The 25,038-nt window shown below is 38.2% G+C and overlaps 1 protein-coding gene across 5 annotated transcripts in view; it reads right to left on the minus strand.

The window, feature by feature from the left end:
- The window catches only part of CNOT2 (CCR4-NOT transcription complex subunit 2), a 151,413-nt gene that overhangs the window by 85,652 nt on the left and 40,723 nt on the right, over nucleotides 1-25,038 (minus strand). Inside the window, exon 2 of one of the 5 annotated variants that reach the window (XM_073327791.1) lies at nucleotides 19,618-19,690. The exons of the other annotated variants lie outside the window; for them this stretch is intronic. The gene's annotated coding sequence lies outside the window, so the exon portion shown is untranslated. The remainder of the gene's footprint in view (nucleotides 1-19,617; nucleotides 19,691-25,038) is intronic. 5 annotated transcript variants of the gene reach the window in all.

Genomic DNA, 25,038 nt, shown 5'->3' on the forward strand with positions numbered 1-25,038 from the left:
ACTTTCCATGCTGCCGCTGCCACCGCCACCCTCACCAGGAAAAGCATCATAAAGGAAAAAGAAAGTTCGAGAACTTGTCTGGGATGTGGGAGACCCCAATATTATGCTGAACTACTTCCTCATCAACATATCAGACCAGAAACTAGCCCCACATTTGTCTTCAACTTCCTGCTAGAAAGGAGGATAGTTTTGTGGTCAAGGCACCAGACAAATGTAAGAGATCCTGGTTATACTTCTAGAATTACTACAGACTTCCTCTGTGACTGTGGGGAAAGTCAGTAATCTCTTTGCTCCAGATCCCCATTTGTAAAGTAGGGATCATAGTTCCTGATATCATAAAGGTATTGTGATTACTACACTGAAGCTTTCTGAGGTGCTCATATATTATGCTATTGAGTCCCTTAGAGGAGCTTATAAATAACCCATTTCACTATAAATTCTAAATATATTTTTAAAAAAGTGATACAATATTTGTTCTCTTTTTAAACATTGCTCACTGTAACTGGTATGTCATTAACTAGTGGGAAGAACTGACATTAAACAGTTAATAGCTATCTTCTGAGTCAAAAGCCCTACTAAGATTAATTAAAGGGGATGGAATAATTTATATATTTGGGAGAAGGTCTATTTTAAATGCTAGAGAGCAGCAAACTATACATACAAATGTATTTATAAATCCACAAATCATTAGTTTTAAGTTTGAGTATGGACTGCTAGTCAGAACACCTGCTAGCCAACTGTGTTAAGATGCATAAAAGAGTACACTTGAACACAGTATAAAAGTCATAATTGGTATACTTCAGTTCAATTAAAATTAGCCTTAAAAAAACCCCAAAAAACGAATATGGGATACACTATACAAAATGGTCAAAATGACAACTGCTACACATCTCATTCGTTTCATGTGATTTTTACATTTTTATTATATGTATCAACTGTGTCCAACTGTCCCTACACCTATCCATTATTAGTTGTGTAGGTTCCTGTAGGTGTGTCAGTAGAAATTTGACTTGAGGAGGGATCTAAATAAGGAAATCGGCAGTGGTCTTGAAGAACAGCTCATGCACAGGGCCAACATGGAAGAAAGCAAGAAGATGGCAATTTTGACAGAGTAGAGGACAATGCTAAGAGATGAGTCGATGAGCAGGAAAAGAAAAACTAGGAGCCTTATTGGCAGGGGCAGAAATGTTATTAAATTCACATGTGGTAGAGGAGAGGGATTCAATTGAAGGAATCAAAACAGGAGGGAGGTGACATGGTCACTTCAGTGAGCAAACTGCATTTGGTATGTACTGGAGGAAGGCACTCTTCTCAATTCTTTTGCCATTCCCTGTCTCCACCCCCTTCTACCATGCTGCCCCAATGGCTAGAACAAATTTCTCTGTTTTCATCAATACCAAGCACCTTCTGGCTCTCTTTCTCCGAAGTCCCTACTTTAAAAATCACACTTCAAGCAATTTTTCCTACCTTGTCAACAATTCCTTTATTCCTATTATCTCAACTGTTGACAAAAATCTATTTGTCTTGACTGACTTATCTTAAAACTCTAGAACTGGGGATTTGTATTTCTGTAATATGCCAAGCCTTATACAGTGCTGTATAATGGATGTTTTGTTAACCCTTTCATTAAGGAGAGTATGCCAGTTCTGTCCCTATTAGGCTACAGACATTCTCCTTCACTATCATTGCATATACTGTTTACAACCTGGTCTACTATAAACCAGAGATGATGCTAGTGAACTAGCAGAAAGGTACCTGAGAATATTGCAGGACTAATTCCTGCTCCTGCTATTTATGATTGCCCACAATTAGGAGAACTGTCCTCTGCTTGAGAAATTTAAATTACAGTTCTTTTCATTGCCAATTAGTTCTCAGTCACCTGGCATTGGAGTCCCAAGGCATAATTTTTTATTTACATCTGGATAAGGGAATAAACCATTTCTCCCAGAACAGGACCTTGCCAAATTAATTCATGCCTTTGTGCTTTCTAAGTTGGCTCTAAAGGGGGTTACCCCTTCAAGACCACTTTTAGTACAATAAACAACTGGCTGTTTATTTGACAGCATTAGTCACAGGAAGCATAAGAACAGCCATAATGGGTCAGACCAAAGGTCTATCTAGCCCAGTATCCTGTCTTCCAATAGTAGCCAATGCCAGGTGCCCCAGGGGGAATGAACAGAACAGGTAATCATCAAGTGATCCATCCCGTCACCCATTCCCAGCTTCTGGCAAACAGAAGCTAGGAACACCATCCCTGCCCTTGTGCGGATTGCACAAGTTCTTAGACAACCACTGCAATGGCTTCCTATTAAATTGTATCCAGAAAGAAGAAAGTAAGAGGTTTGACTAATCTATAAAAGTCCTATGTGGCTTGGGTCCCAACTTAATGGCAGACTACCTGTCTTCCAGGCATCACTAAGATAGATGAGATCAGCCAGGGCACAATTAGTGGAGGATCAATCCTGGAATTTGCTGCGTTCACTGGTCTGACAGAGTTTGACAACTTTTAGGAACAGTGCCAGGCCTGTTTCCATTCCTTGGCTTTTCCCAGAAGAGTGTGGGATGTTCATTTTAGTTTTGTGATGCTTTGGGGGCTAAGGAGATAGACAAAGAGAGGGAAGGAGAAGACATAACATGCCACGACTTTTCATATATGTTATATATTATATATGCACAGGTACTATTGGATGTACTTTAAAAGAAGACATCAATCCGTTAAAAATATTTAAAAATAACCAATATATTTTTTTCTAATTGCCTGGTATTTTTGCATTGTACTTAAGTTGTTTAACAGTTCCTCAGAAACATAGTGCTAATTTTTAATATTTAAAATTATTCTAGTAATGAATTATTCTCACATGTATGGCTTAGAGTAATCTGACTGAAAGTTTCACTTTGTACAGTTAGTGTGTTAGAAAAACTGTTTTCTCTGAAAAATGCACACAAAGAATGCTAAATATAATAAACAGTTTAAAAAAAATTTTCAAGAGATTCTAGTTTTATTTTTTGTAATCTCTCTTATTAACGTTTCTGTTGAAATGCAAGTTTTTGCTTTTTGACTAAAAACCAAACTGCAAAGAGAAATCATATAGTTAGGGTTGGAAGGATCAGAATTTTATTGGTAAACATTGATTTCACCATACATACACAAACTGATGAAAAATATTTCCATCTATCATAATCAAAGTTTACAGATGGGTAAAAAGAAAAATTCTGCTTGAGAACTTAATTTTATTTAAGGATATTTATTTTGTGCATTTTGACATACGATGTTGACATGTGTGTTTTAACTGTTATAAAGCATGAACTTTTTGAATTAAATAAATTGTCTGACCCCTCCATAATTTCTTACAGTGGTGAAAATTGAAATTTATTTTTAAACATTTTTTCTGGTTTTAATCAACTACCATCCAGCAAAATGATAAAAAAATAAAAACTGAATTCTGTCAAGTCTATAGAATTAGACAGAGAACTAATGAAAGAAAAAAATATAAATAAAAAAGAACTCTGATGGGAAAATGAAACATTATCTGTTGACCATGAAATAGCATCAAAGATAATAAAAATAAAAAACAATTTGTTTGCACACAAAGTAGAAAAGGTGCAATTCTCAAAGTTGAACTGAGATATGCCTATGAATTTTTGTTTGTAATGGTGTAATTGTCCACATATTTTTCAACAAAGCAGCAAGATGAGAAATTTGTATTTTTTTTTAATATAGGCTGTTATATATAATTAAATACAACTCTATATTATGATGTTCGGATACAAGGTAGTCTTTTCTTACAAAAAACTGTATAGGACAATAAATTCTTCATAAATCAGGAATAATTTATTGCTTTAAATAGGTTTCAGAGTAGCAGCCATGTTAGTCTGTATCCGCAAAAAGAAAAGGAAGACTTGTGGCACCTTAGAGACTAACAAATTTATTTGAGCATAAGCTTTCATGAGCTACAGCTCACTTCATTGGATGCATGCAGTGGAAAATACAGTGGGGAGATTTATATACACAGAGAACATGAAACAATGGGTGTTACCATACACACTGTAACGAGAGTGATCAGGTAAGGTGAGCTATTACCAGCAGGAGAGCCGGGGGGGGGGACACCTTCCATAGCGATAATCAAGGTGGGCCATTTCGAGCAGTTGACAAGAACGTCTAAGGAACGGCGGGGGGGAGATAAACATGGGAAAATAGGTTTACTTTGTGTAATGACAAATCCACTCCCAGTCTTCATTCAAGCCTAAGTTAATTGTATCCAGTTTGCAAATGAATTCCAATTCAGCAGTCTCTCATTGGAGTCTGTTTTTGAAGTTTTTTTGTTGAAGAATTGCCACTTTTAGGTCTGTAATTGAGTGACCAGGGAGATTGAAGTGTTCTCCGACTGGTTTTTGAATGTTATAATTCTTGACGTCTGATTTGTGTCCATTTATTCTTTTACGTAGAGACTATCCAGTTTGACCAATGTACATGGCAGAGGGGCATTGCTCGCACATGATGGCATATCTCGCATTGGTAGATGTGCAGGTGAAGGAGTCTCTCATAGTGTGGCGGTTGTGATAGGTTTAGGTTCAGGATAGGTTGTAGATCCTTGATGATGCGTTGGAGCCAAAGTTCGCCAACCCCTGAATTATAGGGTCGGTTTATGAATGGGTCATAAAAATTTTCCATTTTTACATATTCATTGGGGGAGGGGGTCGGCTTATAAACTAACTGGCTTATGATAGAGTATATAGGGTACTTATTTTGGATGAAGCAATACAGAATCATCCTTATTCTCAAGAAAAGCGGCACTACCCTAATGTCTTGCAGGATTTGAGACATCCTTACAGTGTTGTATAGAGCCCAAGGTTGCTCAGGTGGGAAAGCCACTATTCTGGTTACTCAGGAATTTTTTTTAGAATTATGATTATTATTATTACGTTTTAGTTGGGGGCTGAAGGCGATGGCTAGTGGCGTTCTATTATTTTCTTTGTTGGGCCTGTCCTGTGGTAGGTGACTTCTGGCTCTGTCAATTTGTTTCTTCACTTCAGCAGGTGGGTATTGTAGTTGTAAGAATGCTTGATAGAGATCTTGTGGGTGTCTGTCTGAGGGGTTGGAGCAAATGCGGTTGTATCGTAGAGCTTGGCTGTAGACAATGGATCGTGTGGTGTGGTAATAGCTCACCTTACCTGATCACTCTTGTTAGTGTGTGTAAGGTAACACCCATTGTTTCATGTTCTCTGTGTATATAAATCTCCCCCCTGTATTTTCCACTGAATGCATCCGATGAAGTGAGCTGTAGCTCACGAAAGCTTATGCTCAAATAAATTGGTTAGTCTCCAAGGTGCCACAAGTCCTCCTTTTCTTTTTGCTTTAAATAGTCTGTTTCCAGCCACATGAACTCTGACAAGTCTTGGAACAAGAAAGCTACTTACATAAGATTTTCGTTTCAGGAAAAAAAGTAAATCTGGATTGTATTGCCGTTTAAGTGTTTGTCTCATTAATATTTCTGGCAGCACTACACTGATCTAAACAAGACTTTACCTTCACCTACAGAATGAACAATTCCGAGCCAAACTGCAAAGTGTTAGCCAGAGTTTTACATTCCAGAGATTAAACTCACTGTTACCATAACTGAAAAACAAGTCTACCACCAGTGAATTTTCTGTAACCTCATTACACCAGTGTAATAGGAGAAGCAATCCATCAGTCATTAATGTAGACTGAAGCTAATCACAGCTCAAAACTTCATGTATCACTTCCTCCTACTCACAATAGCTTCCAGTAGTGCCCTTTCCACATCTGAAAAAATATCTGTTAGCTTACAGCTGTTAATCCTACAAATTCAACAGGACCCTGCATCCTACAATACATACCTGGGAGAGCATTTATACTGATATCTATAACCAAAGCCCAGAAAATACTTAACACACAGGAAATGTGTTATTCTGTAACTGAGTAGCAAGTAATACAGACTGGGTTTCTGACTAGTTGTTGCTCTCTCTCTATATGTGGTATGGAGTAGGGGAAAAAGAGGCTACAGAGACAGCTGCTAAGACAGGAAAGGGAAAAAAGTGTTGAATGATGAACAGGGTATGAATTCAACTACCTATTTTCCTTATAAAGATATGCACTGGTTTAATGAATCATCATAATGCACTCTCTTGCCAATGTCTCCAGGCCAATGTTGCAATGCCCAGTGGCTGGAAAGCATTAACAGATCACCAGGTGAAGAATTTGTGATACTGCTCTGAGGTTTCTCATATCTCAGTCCAAAATGAGCCCATAAACTTCATAGTGAGCAATTTTCTTTCCATGGCATAAAATTTCTGTAACTTTATATACCACCATAATATAAAAAGGTGTTTGCACATTACTAGTGCAAGTCAAAATGCCTCGGGATTTGGCCGATTCTGTCAAACCGTAGTAATAAAACATGCAACTTTTGAGTTCTGTATTTATCTGTTCTGTGCAGACAGAGAGTTCATTGCATACTTAGAGACTGTGACAAGCTCCCTTTCAACTTTAAGGTGTCACAGAAATTTGAAAATTCTCATTTCTCAGTGTAGATAAAGTGTTGGGGGGATGGACATGAAGGCAGCACAGACAAGTCTTAGTGGAAAAGTAAATATGCATCAAATGTGAAAACCCCTGCAGTTCAGTCACTTGTCTGGGAAAAGCAATAGCTACTAGGAAAGTTCCTTGTGGAACAGAATTCTAAACAAAAAATTAAAAGGCAAAAATTCACAAAGCTTCCTAAGAACCAGGATGAGACTAAAGGAGCAACTGAGGATTTAACTTGGTCTAATTTAGGAGACTGCTTTCAAGAATGCAGAAACACCTACCCACTTAGTAGTATAGTCCAGAGTGAGCGAGTCAATCTTGTACTCTGGAAGGAGCTGGGAACCAGAGCATCATAATTCTAAAAAGAATTCCTGAGTAACCAGAATAGTGGCTTTCCCACCTGAGCAACCTTGGGCTCTATACAACACTGTAAGGATGTCTCAAATCCTGCAAGACATTAGGGTAGTGCCGCTTTTCTTGAGAATAAGGATGATTCTGTATTGCTTCATCCAAAATAAGTACCCTATATACTCTATCATAAGCCAGTTAGTTTATAAGCCGACCCCCTCCCCCGATGAATATGTAAAAATGGAAAATTTTTATGACCCATTCATAAACCGACCCTATAATTCAGGGGTTGGCGAACTTTGGCTCCCAGGCCATCAGGATAAGCCACTGGTGGGCTCAGACAGTTTGTTTATCTTGAGCATCCGCTCAAGTGGATTTGATTTCAATCAAATTGATTTAAATCATGATTTTCAATCAAATTGATTTAAATCATGATTTTAAATCACTAGTCAGGAAGACTATTTAAAAAAAAAAATTGATTTTTATCCACCCTGATCTACCAGAAAGACAAAGTGATGCTACAAAAAGAATGCATAAATTCCTATTTTCACAATGCCTCATGTTACTGAATTCTGCAGAGAGATTATCTCTTAGAGTTGTCATACTGGACCACTCTCTCTGACAGCCTGCAAGCGCACACTTAAATAGGATGTACATTGATAAGATAAAGACCCAGGACATTGTGTTGCTGTTGTAACTGTGACAAAACCTTTATCCAATGTTTATATTGCCTCAGCACCACAATTAGCAAAATTACTCTCTAGGCTATCGTACAATGCCATATTTGCAGTTAAGTAAAGGTAATCTAATCTAACCCTCTGCCAAGATGCAGGATTTGTTGTGTCTAAAACATTCAAGGCAGATTCTTCTGTGGGGGAAACCCAAAACATTAGATACTTCTTTCCCAATCAGGATAAGTGTGATGTTCAGGATAGTTAGTGGAAAAATATACTTGTTCATAAGAAACCTTAACTTTTAACTTTTTTTAAAAAAATCTTAGATCATTTAAAGATGAAAAAGTGTGTTTTTACCAGTCCAAAATATATTATTTGAAGCTTCTGGTTCCCAAACTGATTGGCTCAGGATACTGTCCAAGCTAGATTATCTGGACAAGTCAAAGAATCCAATGTGGTTTATGCTTATACCAGTTATAGGAACAGAAACCAATCTAATCTCAGTTCAAGTAAAAGGATCCAAAATTGGATTTGTAAAGGTGTTGCCATAAAACCACCACCACCACCACTTCCTTCCTTAATAGCAATTGTCTTTGTTGGAGTTTTCTTCTGCACTTGCTTAGATTTCATTACTAAAATAGCAATATTAATTCTGGAACTAGGTTACTGCTTCTCCAGAGCGTTACAGAAAGTAGCTAGAGCAGTGGTCCCCAAATTTTTCATGTTATGCTCCCCCATACTCCAGTTGGGAATCAGGGCTGGGAGCAGGGCTGTGGCTCCCAAGGGGGGAGGGGGGACACGGATGGTATAAAGGGGCTGAGGCTGGGGCCAATGCCAGGGCCAGGAGCAGAGCTGTGGTGGGCAGCCAAGGCTAGGGCCCTGGTCAGGGCTGGCAGGAGCAGAGACCAGGGTGGGATCGGGGACCAGAGCTGTAGCTGGGGGGCAAGGCCGGAGCAGAGCTCAGGACAAAAGCGGGGCTGGGTGGCGCTCCCTCCCCGTCCCCACTGGCTCAGGCCCCGCCACATCCAAATCTTCCTCACAGTTTGGGAACCACTGAGCTAGGGGCTTGCAGAAAAGCCAAGAGCATGATTGACTATCACTTTCCAGGCAGAAGGGAGGAACACCTAACAGTCTGCATGGCAAAAAGTGCGCATATTTGATCTCCTTTTAAATACTTTTAATTCCTTATTTTCTTCTAGTAACAACATAACAGGAATATTTCTAGAATCTTAAATCTCTCTCATGAGTGCATGTATGGCGATAATTTTAAGCAAAAATCAGTTAATTATTTAAGATAGCTTAAAAGTAAATGATCAGCATAGAAGTCTGAGTTCAAGGTTTTTCCTTTACACTTCATATTCCTGATCAAACCAGTTGGTATACTGATCCTGTAGCAGACCCAGTCAGCAGACCCCTGTGCTCACACCAAATTAGTTTCAGGAGCAGACTCTTAGTGATTTACAAAAATACTGAGATCTTCCTGACATACATAAATGGCTTGTAGGCAAAGGGAAGAACTGAGCTTCCGGCGTTTGTTGTACATTCTCTCTTGTACATTTGAAAAAAATTAAACTAATTCATTGCTCCTGTGTAATACCTTCAAAACAGTAATCACCGCTTTCCTATGCCACTATCATTAAGAGTCCCCAGCCTGAAATTTTACTTGCATTAATTTACCTCAAAACTAATTACTTACTTTCAAAGGGTCTGTGATCCAATCAGCTTTGGCTAAGCCTTAAAATTGCACATCTAGCTTTATTATTAAAGCCCTGCAGTAATTACATGTAGTCAACACAAATACTAACATGCTTAAACATTTTATAGCATTTTGGAAAGTGCTTCACAAAATGTGCAACTTTTTTTTCCCACGTACATATACATTGTATTTGGTTTACATTTACATGGAATTTTGGCAATGCTATATTGCTCATTTATACTTTGACTTTTTATTTTTAAAACACACACACACGCCCCCTAAAAAGTGTTACACATTTTACAGGAGAGATATTTTAGGGTGCTTTAGAGTTTTATAAAACATATTCTTGGATTATTTATTGTAACATTCTGCCTGTAAAGCTAGGCTGCCTTAGTTTTGATTTCAACTGTACAAGGCTCAGCAGGAGCCATAAAACAAAGATGAGATAAAACAGCTTTTCTACATCTAAACAGGTCACATCTAAAGCAATGTGGATAAAAATGATCTTAAAAATAAACTGGAATTTAAATTTAAGCAATGTTAGTTTAATATAGTCTTAAATTGCTCATGAGAGTGTTTTGTACTATTTAAAATTAGTTTGCTAATTATTAATTGAATTTAAGACTTTTACATTTCATTTTCTACCAAGAAGTTTCACACTTAAATTCTCCTCTATAATGAATAAAGCCGTGTCAGGGCATCACTAACATCTTTAATGTGAGAACATCACAATTCAAACACAACATTGATAGGCAAATAGCCTGTGCTACATTATCAACCAACACTCTTGTCCAATGTACTGAATGTCCATAAATCAAGAAATCAACCCATCAGGGTTTGCAATCTGAAGTGAATAAGATGTCTGCTCCTAAATCACTGAGGTGCTTCGAAAATTCCTCAGTTAAGCTCCTAGACCCATATCTAGGTACCTAACTTTAGGCTCCTGTATTTGAAAATGTTGGCCTCCGAATGATAAAAGCTCACAATAAACTCTGTTAATATACTAAAAGTCTAAATAACTTTTCATTGTTCACTCTGAAGCAATTTTGTTTTGAACAAACAATAATTTTAAGCCACTAAGAATTTTTTTTTTAAATAAAAATACAATTTTACCCCGATGCTAAATACTTATGCATGTGCTTTAAAGTACATGAATAGTCCCATTAAAGTCAAAGGAATTATTCATGTGAATAAACTGCTTCAGAGTTTGCAGGCTCAAGGCCTTTAATATTAGTTTGCCAACAGCCGTTTTGTAAAATTAAAATACACCACCTTAGCAATAGTGTGAGAAATTAAATTATAAATGCATTTTTAAAGTTGCAATAGTGCAGGTGTTCAAATTAATTTTACAAAGTGTCAACCTGATTTATATCAGTGATTTTAAAAAAATCAAGCAAATTAAATTTAAGTCACTCCACCCCTTAAAGTCAGATTCTCTCAGAGCCCTGCAGTAAGGCAAAATTTGTATCTGCATCCTATCTACAAATATGGTCCGTGGATATCTGCAGATTTGCAGGGCTCTTTCTCAGGTCTTTCTGGGGCTAGAAATAAGTGCTGGAAAAACTCCCCTTCCTAATGATACAGTGCACCTGTTTCTCATACTGCAAGACCATGAGATATCATTCTTCAAAGTTGTGACATTTTGGGATAAAGAAAAGCAGTAGCTCCAGCAGTAAATCCTGCCTAAGGAAATATACTTTTGGATAGACGAAGAAAAATTTCTCTGGCACATTTTCAGAATTCTAAAGTAAGACTCAGGGGAGCTGTATTAGGACTTGGCTACACATGGTGTTATTCCAGAATAGCTATTCTAAAATAGTGATTTTTCAGTATCTTCAAGTGTGGACACACTTATTCCAGAAGAAGAGCATCTGGACATGCAGTTAATCATAGAATATCAGGATTGGAAGGGACCTCAGGAGGTCATCTAGTCCAACCCCCTGCTCAAAGCAGGACCAATCCCCAACTAAATCATCCCAGCCACGGCTTTGTCAAGCCTGACCTTAAAAACTTCTAAGGAAGGAGATTCTACCACCTCCCTAGGTAACGCATTCCAGTGTTTTACCACCCTCTTAGTGAAAAAGCTTTTCCTAATATCCAACCTAAACCTCCCCCACTCCAACTTGAGACCATTACTCCTTGTCCTGTCCTCTTCTACCACTGAAAATAGTCTAGAACCATCCTCTTCAGAACCACCTCTCAGGTAGTTGAAAGCAGCTATCAAATCTCCCCTCATTCTTCTCTTCTGCAGACTAAACAATCCCAGTTCCCTCAGCCTCTCCTCATAAGCCACGTGTTCCAGACCCCTAATCATTTTTGTTGCCCTTCGCTGGACTCTCTCCAATTTTTCCACATCCTTCTTGTGTGGGGCTCAAAACTGGACACAGTACTCCGGATGAGGTCTCACCAATGTCGAATAGAGGGGAACGATCACATCCCTTGATCTGCTGGCTATGCCCCTACTTATACATCCCAAAATGCCATTGGCCTTCTTGGCAACAAGGGCACACTGTTGACTCATATCCAGCTTCTCGTCCACTGTCACCCCTAGGCCCTTTTCCGCAGAACTGCTGCCTAGCCATTCGGTCCACAGTCTGTAGCTGTGCATTGGATTCTTCCGTCCTAAGTGCAGGACCCTGCACTTATCCTTGTTGAACCTCATCAGATTTCTTTTGGCCCAATCCTCCAATTTGTCTAGTTATTCAGGAATAACAACTATTACACTTTAAATCTGCTCCCTCCCTTAATCTAAATTCACTTTCATGTGTAGACAAGCCCTTATAGTGAGCAGAGGGACAGATAAGCTGCTGAAAGATGCACAGTAAAAAGTATTTCACAGGGCTCTGCAATTTATCAATACTTCTATCACCTTCTTTTGGTGTATGTATACAATATTAAAAACCTGACAATTTTAGAAAATATCTATATGATGCAATTCAGTTTCTCAAACTATGTATAATACATAGCTTTCCAATGAGAAATTAAATCGTCAAAAACATTTACAAAATGCTGAAGACACTGCATATATACTGTGCTTGAATTCTTTGCTTAACTATAAGGTTTTAAAATAGTTTTTACCTCTCTACAGTGCAATAAGTTTCTGACTGAACTGTTAAATTAATATATATCTGCCATTAACGCTTTCTTGCCAACAACAAAAACCTATTTAATAGAAAATTTATTGATATATGGCAAAACACAGTGCCCTGTCATATGATGCACATGACAACATTCTATGCAGGAACACGCCACAGTATTTAGAAGTTAATTGCAAAACCTAAACATATTCAAAATTGTATCTTGATGTTTCTAGTGCTTTGTTAACCACTGCATGGAATGCATGCAAAAAAAATGAAGAAATATTTTAAAAGTAACAAAAACTGTCAAGCGATTATGTTATACATTACAAATCCTTCTTGCTTGCATACATCCAAAGAAAAACAAGATATCCAAACCCATGTCTGGAAATTCACCCATATCCCCATGTTTTTCAGTTATATTAAAAAAAAAGGGGGGGGGGGGGAAGGAGAGATACTATCTACACATTCAATACAGAAAGCAGCGTAGTCCAAATTGCTGGATTTGAGGCACCAAAATTAAGTTTTACAATATGAAAAATTCAGAATTGCCAAATAACAGAACTGTCTGGGGACAGAAGGTACACAATCTCAGCATTTTGGGGTGAGTTCTGCCACAGAGATAGAAAAGTCTGTCACAGGATGTAGACTGCCTCATTGATTAAATGAAGAAAGGGTAATGAGTGCTGTCTCTAAGAGTATTCATTTGGATTGAGGGAGAGCAGGTTTACAGATTAATCAATCCTGGAAAACATTTTTAAGGGTGCAAGAAGGATGGCATGGCCCCACAATACAAAAATCAGAGATTTAGGGTTTTATCAAGCACAACAAGTCAACCTACTTAGTTTATTTTACTTACATATTATTGACCTATTTAGAATTGAGTTCATGTTCTAAACTGGGCAGGGTCTAGGGATGCTTTGTGGACCACCTTATCTAGATAAATCTGTTTGACTTTTCTTTAGTTAAGAATCCTCATTAATGTAACCTTTCTCTCAAAGTGAAAATGTGATAGATTCTGAAATGAGAAAATAGAAATACAATGGATGGTTGGTAGAAAATAGCTTTAATGATGGGTTGAAATGTCATATTTGAATGCCTTCAGTCCCCAATTTACATAATAAGTGACAGTGAACCACAACTACAAAAGTACTAAAATACTGGGATATAACTGAAGACTGCAGCAGGAGTCATGTAATATTAGAGATTAGAATGTAAGTAAATTCTTCTCAGAGCTTGTGGATAAAAACTCTATGGAGAAGTCTAGAAAAACGTTTGAGGACTTGCTGAAAAAGGAATCTTACCCCATTGAGGTTAAAATAACCACGACTCAATAAGCTTAAGAGGAATGCTTACTAAGGTTTCAGACAGGAAACTTCAGATACAACAGAGATCAGGATAAAGCAAGAAACTCTGCTGCATTATATTCACTATCTGGAAGGATCCTATTTGACTATTTGACTTTCTATATCTAGATTTAATTATGAACAGTAAATAAATGAATATGACAGAATTGTGACTGGTATTTATACTCACAATGAGCAGACTCTAACAACTGTTGGCACTCAGTTTTCATGCTATCATATTCAGGTATCTAACACATGGATTATAGTACTGGATGCTAACTGATTGGTTTTGGTCTTAGCAACAAAAGAGATCAAGAAGCTCTGTGAGGTCTACACAGTGATTCTCAATCTTTCGGTTAAAGTCCACAACCTGGGTCCCAAGGTTATTTTCTGGCATCACGATACTTATTGTAGACCAAGTTTTCATTTTAAAAGCGTTCCTAGAATTGCAGTGATCAATGAATTATAAATGCATAGACAGAGCCTCGGTGAGAAAATAATGTCACAACTGTAAACAGCTGCAGCAATTAGACTGACTGGGAAAATCACAGTTCAATAATTTTTTTAAAAGGACACTTTTCACATTTAAAAAAAAATATCAAATTTACATTCTATGGCCTTTATGGAAGTTCTATGGCCTGTGATGAAGCTCTGACTAGATGGTTACATGGTCCCTTCTGGTCTTCGAAGCTAGAATTCAAACCATTGATGTCTCTACTGGCCATATATACCACATGAACTTTAACAGTGCAGCATTTTGGGATTTGGGGCTGCAACAACATAAGGCATTCTAGGACTAGCCATGAGAAGAGGGGGGAAAATGAGCAGGTTTCAAACAACTTGAGAATCCTTGATTTACAAGACCTGAAACACCACCTCTGTAGCTAACAAGAAGAAACAAGTATCACAGATATTGGTCTTTTCCTCCTTACCTTCTAACTTCTTCTACTTAGGGAAAAGATAGGAAGTGATGAGAATCTAAACTTTAGTTCTAACAACGTGATCATCATTATCCTCATTCTTTTCAATCAGGTACCAAGTTATCTTTAAAATTTCAACATTAACTGTTTCACTCCTGGTAATTTTTGAAGAAACATTCAGCTTTGTTTATCCAATAATATCCTCCATATACCCAGAAAGGCCCCATAGGTCCCCTACCCAGACACCAAAACCTCCAGCTTCCTCCCGACAACTTCTTTGACTGCAACGTTATTGTAGTTGTGTTGGTCCCAGCATATGAGAGAGACAAGTTAGAGGAGAAAAAATATTTTTATTGGATCAACTTGTCCCTTTCATCAACAGCAGTTGCTCTAATAAAAGATATTTCCTTACTTACCTTGTCTAACTACTTGCTGCACTTAGATATTTATGATTACAAAAATTTGTGAACATAAAATCTGAATGTATGGGCCAAAATTATATTAAACTGAATTTAATATCAAAACAAAATAGCTAAATCAATCATTTTCATTTTTAACCCTTTAAAACCTCAGGTTTAAAAAAAATTTAGATGTAGCTGCCACAGAATTTCCAGTCTGCTGCACCAGATTGTTGCATTAGGTAGACATGTAACAGAAATCAGGAATCCTGCTGTAAAATTTAAGTCCAGCCTGCTGCAGTGCAAGTGAGCCTAAGAGTAGAATATGGGCAGTTTGATTTTATTCTGTAGTTTTCATCTCCTGTGAATAGGTCTGTTGTGAATACATAAGGTTCTGACCACTTGCAAATGGAGTCTTCCTTCTGCCAAGTATATATATTCTTTGTTCCAGTTTCAAGAAGCACATATTGATAGTTATTTTTTCCCCATTTTAAAACAAAACCATCTTGGAGAAGGCTGCCAGCTCTGTTACTATTTTGCCAATTTACATATGCTGATGACAGCCAGCACTTCCATCCTTTAAGCTTGCCATGTTTTTGAGTATTAGATTTCCCTCATTTATCAGTATGTGCTCAAGTAGTCCATTATCTTTGAGAAATCTGGAATACATAGCCCACTTTGCATCCACAGAGAGTATATACCAGGTGACCAAATTATTAGGGGGCTGGGGCACATAATTTATAAGGAGAGGCTGAGGGAACTGGGATTATTTAGTCTGCAGAAGAGAAGAGTGAGGGGGGATTTGATAGTAGCCTTCAACTACCTGAAGGGGGGTTCCAAAGAGGATGAAGCTAGGCTGTTCTCAGTGGTGGCAGATGACAGAACAAGGAGCAATGGTCTCAAGTTGCAATGGGGAAGGTCTAGGCTGGATATCAGGAAAAACTATTTCACTAGGAGGGTGGTGAAGCACTGGAATGGGTTACCTATGGAGGTGGTGGAATCTCTATCCTTAGAGGTTTTTAAGGCCTGGCTTCACAAAGCCCTGGCTGGGATGATTTAGTTGAGGTTTGTCCTGCTTTGAGCCGGGGGTTGGACTAGATGACCTCCTGAGGTTTCTTCCAACCCTAATCTTCTATGAAGATTTTCCTCTTTCCTCCACCACCCAAAGATCCAGAATTCTTATTGTCCCTGTACCAGTTCACAAAAGCAGGAAAACTAGAATCTGACCCAGTACGTCTCTGCATTGTGTCAAAATCTTAAATTGTCCAAAATGGGGCAGGGAGGGGGGAAGAGGAGGAAAGAGGTAGAATTAAGGGAATTTTAATTCATGAACAGATTAGGTAGAATTGAGGAGAGGTGATAGTTAAAGAAATGATGGGCAATATTTGTTTGGACTGAAAGAATTGCTGATTAGGCATTTTCAAGGGTTCTGGGGAGATGACGTATTTGTTATAGCAACAACGCAGAATCTTAAAATGAGAAGATGTGACTGTGTATGCCAGTTGTTCCCAACCTTTCTTGTGGGAATAGCATACTGCTATTCCGAGAAGACTGTGCCGGGCGCCAGACACCCCGCCGCCAAAATGCCGCCGCGGCAAGAAGCCTCACCGCCGAGAAATGGCAACACTTCTTGGCGGCATTTCAGTGGCAGGGTGTCCTGCGGGTGCACAAAAATGCCCCTGCGGGTGCCACGGCACCCGCGGACACAGCATTGGGGACCTCTGGTGTATGCATTATTAGAAGTTTGATTGGGGCACTATTGATGTCACAAGGTTGCCACCCCTTTTGGACATTTTTTTCTGGAGAGCACTTATCTATTGGTGGGTGGAAGAGTGGCAGGAAACTTTGGACTGCAGCATCTTCATTGCATCAACCAGCATTGATACTCTGGTTGCCACTATCACCACCAAAGATGGACAGATTTACACTTACACCACTGGGCTTTATTTTTCCTAATCCTATAAAACGTTCTCACCAAACCAGATGAGGAAAGGAACTGAGACAGCTTCACCCTCTCCATGGCTGGGTCCTGAGCAATGCTTTCCCCTTATTCCTCCTACCTCCTTTCTGTCTTTTTTGCTGTCCTGGCCAGCCTTTAATATCATGCCACCTCACAAATTCTGACCTTACTGTTTTAAAGGGCTTTTCTTCCCAAAAAGTGTGCAGAGCTTCTGACTCACATAGCTGTTCCTATTGCCTGGTTCAGATTAAATCAGTACATCAGCAAAAATAGCAATCTGCCTCTGGTCACAGTCCTTAACTCAGCATGGGTCTTGTCTTCAGACTATGAACACTGGACTGTGCCACAGCTTCTAGGGATTGCAGCTGGCTACTGCTGAATTTGCTGGCAGCAGCACATATTCATTCACTGTTGTGTTTTGAAAGATAGCTAACTGAGAGCAGAAGAGACAAATGGAAATGCCATGCTGGCCTTCAACTTCTTTTATGCACTGTGTTGGGGACTGAAGGTAAGCCTACAATGCCTCAGGAACAGACAGTTCATTAAAGTACAAAAAGCAAAGTATTCATGAGAATTAGTCTCTCGGTGGGAAATAAGGTGTATTGTCCAGTTTTGCTTTGAGGAAAACATCAGTTAAGACACTACTTTTAGAGGCAGAATTTTTTTGGTAAACTACATAGAGGCTGACCACCCCATGCCTGACATTCTCCCACCAGGGTACTAGAAATCCCCATAACAAGGACTAGAAAAATAGGAGTATACAAGAGAAAGATTCACCTTCATATTTTAATAGCTACAACTTAAGCACAAAGAAAAGGAGTACTTATGGCACCTTAGAGACTAACCAATTTATTTGAGCATAAGCTTTCGTGAGCTACAGCTCACTTCATCGGATGCTCAAATAAACTGGTTAGTCTCTAAGGTGCCACAAGTACTCCTTTTCTTTTTGCGAATACAGACTAACACGGCTGTTACTCTGAAACTTAAGCACAATAGGCTACATCACAGTATTGACAGCAAGTCAAAGAAAAATAATTTTTAGCACTTTCTGAAACTGTTCAACAATTAAAACTAAGAAAATATTCATTAAAAAGTGTGAAGTAAAACAAAAAATTACAACAGGCAAGTTATTCCTGATATTTGGAAGCTCTTATATATAGCAGTCTTGTTGAAGATTCTTATTCAGTTAAGACATGTTCTGACTTGTTCTTATCACCATCTCTGCTATTTCCATGTTCAATTTGTTTTAACAGCTTTTGATGAACATGATCATTTTCTCCTACCATTTGACATTTTACTTTTCTGTAGGCTCCTCTATGAAATCCTGTTCATTGTGTGGGGTTATCTATTGAGGTTCCTACATTCAAATATTATTAAAAAATGTTGTTTTACACTGCTATTTTTTACATTTCTATTTGAAAGCGCCAGCTCATTTTTTATTTAATAGAGTTCCTCCCTTTAGGTCATGCTACAATCTGATTTATGCTGAATTGTACTACTACATTAGATACATAGTGTAAAAACAGTGGTATTAAACTCTGCAATGTTTTGAAAACACTGTATAAAATAAACATACATTTCACAAAATAAACTTTCCACTTTTAACAGTAAAAAGAAAAGGAGTACTTGTGGCACCTTAGAGACTAACCAATTTATTTGAGCATGAGCTTTCGTGAGCTACAGCTCACTTCATCGGATGCTCAGATAAATTGGTTAGTCTCTAAGGTGCCACAAGTACTCCTTTTCTTTTTGCGAATACAGACTAACACGGCTGTTACTCTGAAACTTTTAACAGTAGAGCCCTAAGGCTTTTTATTTGAATTAAATGTAATGCCACTTAAGAAATACCCTACATAATTATAAAGAAACGTGTCTCTTTTTCTTTCTTTCCTTTCTTAATGAGCATTAAATGAACACTCTTTTCAGGAACTATTACTAACCTGTAAGTTTTGTTTGATCTGAAGAAATGCAAAGGAATCCAATAAAATATTTGCAAACTCGACAATATTAATTTGAAAAAGCTTTAGTTCACGTTTTGAGTTTGTTTTGGAAGAGGGTAAAGAAAACATCTTTAAAAAGGAATGTAAGGCTTATCTATTTTCTGTGCATACTGCTGTTCATAACCAGACTGGTGGTTTCTTAACAGAAATTATTATTAGCAATAAAGAGTATTACAGAGACAATTACAAACTGGAAAAGAAACCTTTTATTATTTAAATGAAGCCCATTACATTCAGCTACCCTAAATGTAGAAAAATATCAGATAAATCAAGGAAGTCTAGTCCTGTCATAACTTATTAGGAAATTCACATTCTAGATTTTAAATACTAGAAAGTCAAAAAGAAGAGTCTCGTTTCTGTACAAGTATTAAATAAAAATATTTGCCAAGTGAAAAGGGTACACAAGGAAATAAACATCACATACACAATATTCTGAAGAACTTTCTATAGTCTCATTTAACAAATGTAAATTTGAAGAGTAGCTAATTGACAACATTAATACACTTCGGATAAACCTTCCTCATCATTTCATTATGGAATCCATCATACAGTACTTTTAAAGCACAATATCTTTCATTCTGAAGCCTTTTCCATTACAGTGGAAGTCCTTCCTAGAAGAGCCTTGAGCACACCAGGAAAATATCTACCTACCTAAACACTGTACTTTTGCCCATTAAATTTTTGTCTCTGCTGAAGAAAGCAAACTTTGACTGAAGAACACTTCCTGTAAATGAAGTAGATTAATAAAGTTATTAGTAAGGATACATTGAGACCCTGAGCAAGACAGACAGTTCATTGTTTGGTAAGTTTACAAAAAAAAAAACCAATTAAAAAAAATCATTCTTAGTTCACATTTTTACATGACTGTTCAGTTTCTTGGGTGGGAAAAAAGGGAGCATTAGTAGTTTAAAACTAAAAGAACTAAATGCAATAAAAGCATTAACTACAGTATATTAAATTCTTGCTAAGAATTTCTTAAATGTACAAACTTTAACATTTTATAGAGTAAGAAACAAAGCCTGTCAAAACTTCATCAAAACATATCGTTTAGACAATACCAGTAAATATTCTTGAACCTAAAGAAAAACTAAGACAGACTTTTCTGGAAAGAACACATACTGGAAATAAAATCTAGTACTAAACCATAAGAAAACAATAGATTTTATATTTATAATGCATTGTATTATTTTTTTGCTTCTACTGTCTTCTTTTGGGAGGCTTCTATTCTCTCCTAGCCCCTCTCTATTACTGCACCTTACAGGGCAGGCACTCACCCCCAACCCCCATCTACTACTGCACCTTAGAGGAAATTTGGCATCCTCAGCTGATGAAATAAAATGATTCCAAACAGCCCTGAGAGCAGAATGCAAGCAAATGCTAGGCTTATCATATATCAATAATAATAGTTTTTAGAGATAATACACAGGGGGAAAAAAGTCAGTGAAGACAGCAGGAGAAGTCAAACTGTGCTTCCAGATCCAAGGGGACAGTGGAAAGAGGAGCAGGCCTCCAAATCAGCTTTGTTTGACTGAATGAGATCATGGAAGGAAAATCAAAGCCAATAGAGAAAGAATTTTTTTAAATTACAGCATGAAAAATTGGGAGGGAAAGGGACCCTCTTGGATTGTAATCTCTTTGGAAACTTTGTCAGTACTTGAATTGGACACATGCATGGAAAACCCAAGTGGTGCAGGATGCGGTACTGACATAGTAGGATCCACCCTGACCTGTGACTCAGTACAGTATTCTAGGGCATTGTGCTGATGAAGGACTATCTTCTGGATGAGATGTAAAAGTCACAGGTTTTGCATGGAAGAGTATATGGCACTTTTCATACAGTTAAGGTGTTACCCAAGCTGGGAGGTAGCCATAGCAGCAAAGGTTAACTGTTCTGTATAACAAAATTCTTAAAGTTATTTTTCACTTTCCCTCCTACAAGTATGTAGGAAAGGTTGTTCTCAGAAGGGCTACATAATTTCCACCACAGAGATGTTAAAGTAAACCTTATACATTTATTCTGTAACTTGGGATCCTTTTGGACTGAAAGGTGCAAGAAAAACGTATTACTATTATACCATGAAGTCTTGATAAGAATGCAGGATACACTAGGTGTTTGTCTCATGAAGACAGTTAAAGCAAGTAGTGCAAGGGGTTGGTCTGGCCTTTGCCCCGTGGGACCCAGGATAGCTGGACTATTGTTGGACCCATGCCCGATGGCAATATCATTTAGCAATTGAGTTAGTACATCTCTTAACATGATTTCTATCTGTATAAAATATTGCTGCAAAGCCGCAATTAAAAAAAAAATTTATTGAACTTTGACTTTTCACATAATTAGCTGCACCCTATGGTCACAAGAAACTAAAACCACATACGTAAATTTTTAGTCTTGAACAAGAAGTGTATACAGTTTCAGATACTTGGGGTCATATTTCCATAAAGGTAGAAAAAATTAACACATCTAGAGATTCCACTAAGGCCTGTCTACAGTGGGGGGTTGGAGGGGGGGAGAGGAGGGAAAAAATCGATCTAAGTTATGCAACTTCAGCTATGTGAATAACGTAGCTGAAGTCGACATACTTAGATCTACTTACTGCGGTGTCTTCACTGCAGTAAGTCAACTGCTGACGCTCCCCCATTGACTCCGCCTATGCTTCTCGCTCCAGTGGAGTACCGGAGTTGAGAGGAGAGCGCTTGGAGGTCGATTTATCGCGTCTTCACTAGACGCAGTAAATCGACCTCCCCCCCACTGGATCGATCGCTCCAGAGGTAAGTGTAGACATGCCCTCAATAAAGATTCCATTGCAGCTGTGATTCAAATATTGAGAATACACTACCCCAAAACCTACTGGAACTAAAATTGTAAAACTACAGAATTACTTGAGGAAATTCAGAACAAAACGTTCCACTGTTTGTAACTAAGAAGCGCATTACAGATTTGCTCTTCAATTTTGCTAATGTTGAGGCTGCATCAAAGATTTAATTATAAATTACATTGTTACATTCCAATTTATCTCCTGGTTTAACTGACTGTTGCCTCTGTAGCTGGCATAGGTTTTTTTGTGGGAGTGTTCACCACACTTTTTAAATAGGTGTACATAATTAACCAAAACAGCAAAAAAAAATTCTTTAAAAATCTAAATTTTTCCAAGATAGGCAATAACTATCATATTCACTAAAACACAGTGTCCCTCTTCCAAAATAATCTACAACCCTGTGAATAGATGTTAACCTTTGAGAATGCTCAGTTTGGTTGTTCAGGAATTATCTTCATTGTTGTTAAAGTCCATAGGATTTCTTCCCCATTCCCACTTATTTTTACAGATTTAGACCACAATGCTACAGATTATAGCCATCGTAATCTGGAGAGAAAAAGAAGAAACTTTCCTTTATAGGTTTCAGAGTAACAGCCGTGAGTTTGTGTGTGTATGGGGGTGGGGGGGTGAGAAAACCTGGATTTGTGCTGGAAATGGTTGATTATCATGCACATTGTAGGGAGAGTGGTCACTTTGGATAAGCTATTACCAGCAGGAGAGTGAGTTTGTGTGTGTGTGGGGGGGGGGGGGTGAGGGAGTGAGAGAACCTGGATTTGTGCAGGAAATGGCCCACCTTGATTATCATACACATTGTGAAGAGAGTGGTCACTTTGGATGGGCTATTACTAGCAGGAGAGTGAGTTTGTGTGTGGGGGGGGGGGGGCAGAGGGTGAGAAAACCTGGATTTGTGCTGGAAATGGCCCAACTTGATGATCACTTTAGATAAGCTATTACCAGCAGGACAGTGGGATGGGAGGAGGTATTGTTTCATGGTCTCTGTGTGTATATAATGTCTTCTGCAGTTTCCACAGTATGCATCCGATGAAGTGAGCTGTAGCTCACGAAAGCTCATGCTCAAATAAATTGGTTAGTCTCTAAGGTGCCACAAGTACTCCTTTTCTTTTTCCTTTATAGCCTGTTGTTGCTGCTATTTAAAACACTCAGAGGTTACTGCAGAGACAAACAAGATGTACTCCTTCTTAAGGGCTCAGTGTGCGCACTCTCTGCATTACTCCTGTCCTGACCAATCCAAAGGAAAGAAAAAAAGGTGTATTTTTAGCAAAGAGAACTAAAAAATATATTCATTCAGTTAATGTAGTACTCTAATTCCATTTCACTTCACCCGATTACCATTTTCTCTTGCATGTTAAAAGACAATTCCTTGAGTCAGTTGAGTTGCCTACAGGGGCAACGTTCTGCAATGCCATGCAAATGACCCAGATTCAGTTCCTCTAATCCAGGGGTGGCCAAATTCACTGACTCTCTAAGCCACATACAACAATCTTCAGAAGTTGGAGAGCCGGGGCACACCTGCCAGGGCTCAGGGCTTCAGACCCATAGAAGGCGCCTGGGCTTGGGTTTTCAGCCCCGCTCCTGCTGAAGCCTCAAACCCCGGCAGGTGCCCCCCAGAGGGCTGACACCTCAAGACCCCTCTCCTACCCCCACCCCCACCCCCCTGCTGCAAGGCAGAGGTCCTGAGCTCCCCGCCTCCCCACCCAGTCTGGTTGGTGGAGAATGGGGGCGAGGGGAGGAGACGCACTTTAATGGTAAAAGAACCACAGTTTGGCCATCCCTGCACTAATCTCTCACTTCCTAAAAGTATAAACTGACTGCACTGAAGAGGCATCACTTTCAGTTCTGGTGGTGGAAAAATGCCTTGTGCCACTATATTATGACCCTCTCATCGATTAAAAAACAGCACTGACTACCTTCTAAAGCACTCCGATTTAGTCATGCTTGGATGGAGCAGGACTGAGACCTCAATTTAGTAGCAAGACCAAGCTCTGACAGGTATAAAGACAAAGCCCCCTCTCACCCCATCCCTCAATTAAAAAAGAAAAAACTAGTCAAGCACATCCCAGTTCCTCTTATCAAAAAAGAAAACAAATACACTATTCTGTTGAAACACTTCAGTAAAAAAGAGGTTCTGTTTTGTCAATGCAACCAATTTTTACTTGAATTTTAAAACATGATTTCACTAAGGTATCAGCAAATTAAATTATATGAATCAATGAAAAGAATAGCATATATCAATACTAATCCATTTTACAAGAAAAAATTAAAACATTCTATGCTGAAACAGTACTTCAAATCTACCTCCGACAGTCTAAAAATATTCTGAACTTTTTTCCAACAGTTCTATTACAAATTCATTACCTTCAGCTTAATTTCAGGAGCATTTTGAGGTCAAATTTGGTCTATCATGTAGATTTTGTAAATCTAATTTTACTAAGTATTTCAAGTTTATTTATGCAGTTTCAACAATAATTTGGTGTCTGCCATCAAACAATGCAACACTATTAGAATGTAAGAAAATAAAGTTTGGCTACGGAGTATAAACAAAAGTGAAATTTGCTAATCTGCATTGTTTAATATGCGAGAAATGTAAATGAAGAGACAGTACAGCAAAATGTAGTTTAAAACTGACATTTTAAAAATATATTTACACTTTTTTAAAAAAAGTTATTTTAACCTGGCCATTCCTCTTTGAAATGTTTTTTTAATTGCATTTTTCAATTTTCAAAAAATATTGTTACAAAAATATAGAAAGATTTTACATATATCTTTCTTTGTTTGTAATAATTTCTCTGACAGAAACACTTCAGAAATATTACACAGTTGCCCAAAAGAGATCCTTGAATTAAAATAAATTGCAATGCCGAGGAGATATGATTGGCCTAGTGGCTGTTCCTATCCTTATCCTAGTTTAACACGAGCTAACAGAAGATAATATTATTGAATAGCATAGTGGAAATTTGGAAACTTAAGTTATGTCTACACTAGCACTTTTGTTGGTCAGGAGTGTGGGGAAAAAAAACCACATCTCTGACTGACAAAAGTTTCGCCAACAAAAAGCTCCAGTGTGGACAGTGCTATGTTGGCAAGAGACTTCTAGCACTGCTTGCTGGGGGTGGTTTAAATTATACCAGCAGGAGAGCTCTCTCCTACCAGCAAAGAGTGGTTATACAGGAGACCTTACAGCATTGCAGCTGTAAGGTCTGTAGTGCAGACATAGCCTTAGAAAATAAGTCATCCT

This window comes from Lepidochelys kempii, chromosome 1 (assembly GCF_965140265.1).
Source record: "Lepidochelys kempii isolate rLepKem1 chromosome 1, rLepKem1.hap2, whole genome shotgun sequence".
NCBI lineage: Eukaryota > Metazoa > Chordata > Testudines > Cheloniidae > Lepidochelys > Lepidochelys kempii.